At 35.6% G+C, this 6,220-nt stretch overlaps 2 non-coding genes across 2 annotated transcripts; one reads left to right on the top strand and one right to left on the bottom strand.

The window, feature by feature from the left end:
- The first annotated feature begins 568 nt into the window (after nt 1-568).
- LOC136204465 (small nucleolar RNA Z247) lies at nt 569-707 on the top strand. Its single transcript, XR_010675308.1, has one exon. It is a non-coding gene; the product is annotated as a small nucleolar RNA Z247 (small nucleolar RNA).
- Nucleotides 708-3,052: 2,345 nt separating this feature from the next.
- Nucleotides 3,053-3,159, bottom strand: LOC136204360 (small nucleolar RNA R71). Its single transcript, XR_010675203.1, has one exon. It is a non-coding gene; the product is annotated as a small nucleolar RNA R71 (small nucleolar RNA).
- Between the last annotated feature and the right edge of the window lie 3,061 nt (nt 3,160-6,220).

The following is a 6,220-nucleotide window of genomic DNA, read 5'->3' as shown; positions in this document are numbered from 1 at the left end:
ATTGTTGTTTAGGACAAACACTTTATCATTTCTAGAAGAATAGAAAGGAGAAGCTGAGTACTCGGTTATAGTACTCAGCGCTAGTTATAGGAGTAAGTAGAGGTATAGAGGAAGGTACTCTTGTATACTCAGCTTCTATTGTAAAAGGTTTCATGCTCTACCTTTAAAGAGCTCAGTAGAGAATTCAAAAAGCTCGGAACGCGTTCCGGGGACTAGACGTAGGCGGAGAGGCCGAACCAGGATATGTCTGCTGAGTAACATATTTCTAACCCTTAAACTCCTTTATATATTACTTGCTATAAAACTGACTAAGTAACGAACTCACGCTGAGTTGAGTGCACTAAGAAGCTGAGTTCAGGAATAGACTCTAAGTGTTATCTCCTGACTCAAGCAAAGAAACAGACTTAGTCACAAGTTGACTAAGCTTGTGTCTTAAAACTACTTAGCGGCGCTGTGTAAACCTTTTCTTAAGAAAAGAAGTCAGCCTTAACGGACAAAATTTTAAATAGTTCCTATCCCCCCCCCTTGGAACTAACCTTGTCATGTTATACGGGACCAACAACAACAACCTATTTCTGATGATGATCTTGTTTCTTCTACCCTTGATGGTCTTGGTGTGGCGTATAGACCATTTGTTCATGCAATTGAGGCTCATCTTGAGCCAATTTCCTTTGATGACTTAACTAGGCTCTTATTAAGTGAAGAACAACAGTTGTCAAGAGAAAGTTCGATTTCAACCTTTTCTCCATCAGTGAACTATTTAGTCAGGAATACTAATCGTGGTAGAGGTCGTGGTCGAGGTGGTTATTCCGGCCATCAATATTCTTGTTAAGTTTAAAATATACCTAAAATATCATATATAAATACGTTAAATTTACATTGAAATCGTGCTAATTATATTCATTTGGAATACTTTTACGTCTTTATTTACTTCTTTGATGCAAGGTACTTAATTATTTGGTTAAATCCAAATAGGAGCTAAAACGGAGCTAAAATGGAGGAAAAACCTAAAAAACGTACCAAGAATGCATATCAGTCAGAAGAACGCTCAAGGAGGACGAGAAGCAGTCGAGGAGACAGGGAGACAAGTCTCTGTCGCGACTGAGATTTTCATAATCTCAGTCGCGACTTACGAAAGGCATCACGGAAGAAGAACGAAATCTTCAACTCGCCCCTGTACCCCCTGTCGCGACTGAGATTTTCAGAATCTCAGTCGTGACAGCGAAGCATTCTGCACATATTTCACATGTTTTAATCCGAGAAACGCGTCTGTTCGTTTGGATAAAAATGACTCTTCACCAACGGACACGACCCATCATTTACAACCCTTCAACAACTATAAATAAGTGATCCATTTCAGAAATTGAAGAGGTTGGTTAAGTTAGAGAAGAAAGTTATTATGTTGAGTTTCTGATTCAGAAAAGAATCAGAAAGTTAGATTTCATTTCTGTAAACAAACTTGATGTGCACAAGTTGTTATTAGATTAGTTATAAACACAGTATTAGTTTAGTTTCTAAGGTTGATCAGAGACAAGTTTTCATTCTAGTAGTGGACTGACCAGTCTCTATTCCGAAGATTCAGCGAGAAGAATTGACGGCTGAAGCGTATGGGGTCTGACAAACCTACGGAGTTTGAGGGAAAGATTGACAACCCGGATCTCAAAGTTTTCGTTGCAATGCTCTCCAAGTTTCTACTTCTCTGTTAACTTGTGAAGATTCACATTTCATTAATGATATACTTATTTATTCAATACATTCTTTCTGTTGTTATTTTGATATTGTTCTGACAAAATGATTTTCAAAATGATAAATTGGTGTTTTTATTAAAACGTTCTATTCCATCTTATTCATATAAGAACTTTGTTGAACACTTGACAGATTTAGTTTTTATGGATGATATGATCGCTGATCGCGGCTTATCAGACATAAAATACTAGTTTGATTAAGGTAGCAATCTGCTCCGATCTAGAGAGATTTCTACGGTTCAAAGCCATTTAATTAAATAAATTCCTATATTATTACATGTCCATAGTCTTTCAAAAGTTGAAGTTTTTTTCTTTGCTTTATGAAAATAAGTTTTATACCTTCTATTTATTCCAATTCCGGAAGTATCTGTCTTGTAATCAAAATCTCAAGATGGAATTGTTCTCTAAACTCGATATAATATTCTTATCTAATCCTAACTTATCCGAAGCAATTCAATCAATTAAACGAATTTCTTTTATTAAACCTAAACACGTGATTAAAACTGAATTAAATAAAGTTTTAGTTAAAAAGCGTTCCCTGTGGGTTCGATATCTTTTATTACTACAAGCGTATACCGTGCACTTGCGGAAATCGCTCAATAAGTTTTTGGCGCCGTTGCCGGGGAACGCCAAAATTTTTGACAAAATTTTAAAATTTTCGTGTTTTATTTCGAATCTAGGTTTAAACATACTTATTTTAACTTTTATAATTTAATAATTTTCATTTACTAATTTATTTTTTTTTTTCAAATTCTGTTTTGTAGGTAGTTTCGGTTCGTGCAAGATTTCAGGTTCATGCGCAGTTCTCGAAGTTCAGGCATTGTACCAGACCCTATAGACCCAGAAATTGAGAAAACCATTAGGAAGAACAAGAAAAACAAGAAAAACAAAAATAAGACTCCAGTAAAAACATTTACCGAGCCAGAAAAATGGCAGACCCACCAACACTTATGGATTACGCTAGGCCAGGTGTGGCCGGTGTAACCAATAGTATCGTTAGACCCAGAATCACCACAAACCAATTTGAAATTAAGCCAGCTTTGCTTAATATGTTGCAAAATAATGTAACATTTTACGGGTTACCTAACGAAAATCCTAACGCCCATTTAACAAATTTCCTTGAAATTTGTGACACTTTTAAAATCCCAGATGTGACTGCAGAAGGAATCAAACTTCGCCTCTTTCCTTTCACTTTGAAGGATAGAGCCAAAGAATGGTTAACTTCTATGCCAGCCGCAACTTTTGCCACTTGGGAACAATTAGCCCAAGCATTTTTATCGAAATATTTTCCTTTAGCAAAAACCGCAAGAGTCATAAAGGAGTTAACATCTTTTTCTCAAAATGATAATGAGACTCTTTATGAAACTTGGGAACATTTTAAAGAACTTCAACATTTATGCCCACACCACCAATTACCCGCTGAACTTTTAATGCAAACATTTTACAATGGACTAAATCCTACAACTAGGGGTTCATTAGATGCTATGTCGGGAGGGCTATTTATGAAGAAAACATCAGCCCAAGCGAGAGAGCTTTTGGAGGAAATGGCAATCAACAGCAGTATATGGCCCGCGGAACGTGGACATATACCGGTGGCAAAACCATCATCCTCAGCCTCATCATCAATTAAAGGTATAGTTGAACTTGATCCAGTCGCGATGTTACAAGCCCAATTTTCTGCTTTATCGCACAAAATTGACAAGTTTATGGCACCACGCGATACCAATGGTAATCCAATCCAAACAGATGTGGATTACGAAAACATGAGTGAGATCAAACAGGTAAATTTTGTCCAAGGGCAAAACCAAACTAATAATCCTTATTCTAATACTTATAATTCTGGATGGAGGAATCATCCTAACTTTAACTGGAAAGATAACAATAACAATAATGCAAGTGCTAATCAAAATCGTACCACTAATTATCAAAACCAGTCAAGAGATACGATTAGCACTTTATCTTCTAAAATCAACAAGTTTATAGATGCTATCAGTGGAAAAATAAGTAATCACGACGATGGTTTTAAACAGATCGAAAATAAATTCGATCAGCTTATTAAAAACCACTCATCTAGCATCCATAATTTGGAGGTTCAAATTGGTCAACTTGCTAAATCAATTCCATCCCGAAAAGAGGGAAGTCTTCCCAGCCATACGGAAGAAAATCCGAAAGAGCATGTGAAGGCTATAACTCTTCGTTTGGGGAAAAATTATCAAGGGCCAGAAATTCCCAAAGATGCAACATTACTAGGAACTGATTTATCAAAATCCAAAGAAGATATCTTAAAGACAAATACTTCACCATTTGACACAAGTACCAAAACTTTTGTACCCAAACCACCTTTTCCGCATAAAGTCCGAAATAAGGACTATGACAAACAACTTCTAATGTTTTTGGATAAACTTAAAAATTTGCACTTCAATTTAACGTTCATGGATGCAATCACACAAATTCCTAACTATGGTAAGTTTTTAAAAGATTTAATTTCAAAGAAAATCAGCTAGGAAGGAATTTCATCCATTTCGTTAACTGAAGACTGTAGTTCAATCGTGTCAAGTAATTTGCCCACTAAACTCAAAGATCCCGGATGTTTTACTATTCCGTGTAAGTTGGGAGATATTGAATTCCCAAGTTGTCTTTGTGATTTAGGAGCAAGTATAAACTTAATGCCGTTGTCTATTTTTAACAAGTTAGGTTTAGAAGAAGATATCAAACGTACCAATATGGTTTTGCAATTAGCGGATCAAACCACTAAGAGACCATATGGTATAATTGAAGATGTTTTAGTCAAAGTCGATAAATTTATTTTTCCTACCGATTTTGTTATATTAGATTTTGCATATGATGTAAATTGCCCTTTAATTTTCGATGGATCGTTTATGAACACGGGACGCGCTCCAGTAGATGTGTCGGAAGGGAAGGTAGTTTTAAGGATATGAGAAGATAAGATCGAGTTTAATATGAACAAAGCGATGAAATATCCTATGGAGGAATTCGCTTGTATGAAACTTGATTTAGTCGAGGAATGTGTCAATGATGTTATTCTTAGTGAAGAAATAATTGAACCTATAATAGGTGAGAAATTAGAAGATAAGGACCCAGAGCCTTTGATTCGAGAAGATGGACCAGTTCCGCCTTCAATTGTAACACCCCCTAAATTAGAACTTAAAGAGTTACCCAGTCATTTGAGGTACGCTTTCTTAGGCGAAGGCGATTCTCTACCTATAATTATTTCTAACAAATTAACAAATGATCAAGAAGAAAAATTGAAAGAAGTTGTTAGAAATAGGATAGGAAGTATGGGATGGCAAATTTCAGACTTAAAAGGAATTAATCCTAGTATCGTAATGCATAGAATTCACTTAGAAGAGGATAAGCCACCTAAAGCAGATATGCAAAGACGCTTAAATCCAAACATGAAAGAAGTAGTCAAAAATGAGATTACTAAACTTTTAGACAATGGAATCATTTATCCTATTTCGGATAGTGAATGGGTTAGTCCAATCCATTGTGTACCTAAAAAAGGAGGCATAACTGTTGTAAGAAATGATGAAGGTGAACTGATACCTACACGAACCACCACCGGTTGGAGGGTTTGTATAGACTATAGGAACCTGAACAAAGCAACTAGGAAATATCATTTTCCTCTACCTTTCATTGATCAAATGATTGAAAGGATAGCCGGTCATGCATTTTATTGTTTCCTAGACGGTTATTCCGGATTCTTTCAAATTTACATTTACCCGGATGACCAAGATAAAACAACCTTCACGTGTCCTTACGGAACATTTGCATATAGGAGAATTCCTTTTGGTCTATGTAATGCACCAGCAACATTTCAACGATGTATGACAGCAATATTTAATGACTTCATTGAAGATATAATGGAAGTTTTCATGGATGATTTTTCAGTTTATGGAGATTCTTTCGATGCATGTTTACAGAACTTAGATAAAGTGTTGTCTAGATGTGAAGAAACGAATTTAGTATTAAATTGGGAAAAATGTCATTTCATGGTAGACGAAGGAATTGTTTTAGGTCATAAGATATCTGAAAAAGGTTTAGAAGTGGACAGAGCAAAGACTTCAGTTATAGAAAAATTACCCCCACCAACCGCTGTTAAGGGAGTAAGATCATTTTTAGGTCATGCAGGTTTTTACAGAAGGTTTATAAAGAACTTTTCTGTAATCTCCAAACCACTTACTAATTTGCTTATGAAAGACTCAACTTTTGATTTTAATAAGGATTGTTTACAAGCTTTCAATACTTTGAAAACGGCTTTAGTCAGTACACCTATAATATCGAAACCCGATTGGAATCTACCTTTTAAAATTATGTGTGATGCGAGTGACTTAGCTGTAGGATGTGTATTAGGTCAAAGGAAGGATAAGAAACTTCATGTTATATATTATGCGAGTCACACATTGTCCGGTGCACAGTTAAATTACACCACAACTGAAAAAGAAATGTTAGCA

Source organism: Euphorbia lathyris, chromosome 8 (genome assembly GCF_963576675.1).
Source record: "Euphorbia lathyris chromosome 8, ddEupLath1.1, whole genome shotgun sequence".
NCBI lineage: Eukaryota > Viridiplantae > Streptophyta > Magnoliopsida > Malpighiales > Euphorbiaceae > Euphorbia > Euphorbia lathyris.
Note: the sequence above shows the minus strand (reverse complement) of the source record. Positions and strands in the feature narration are given on the sequence as shown.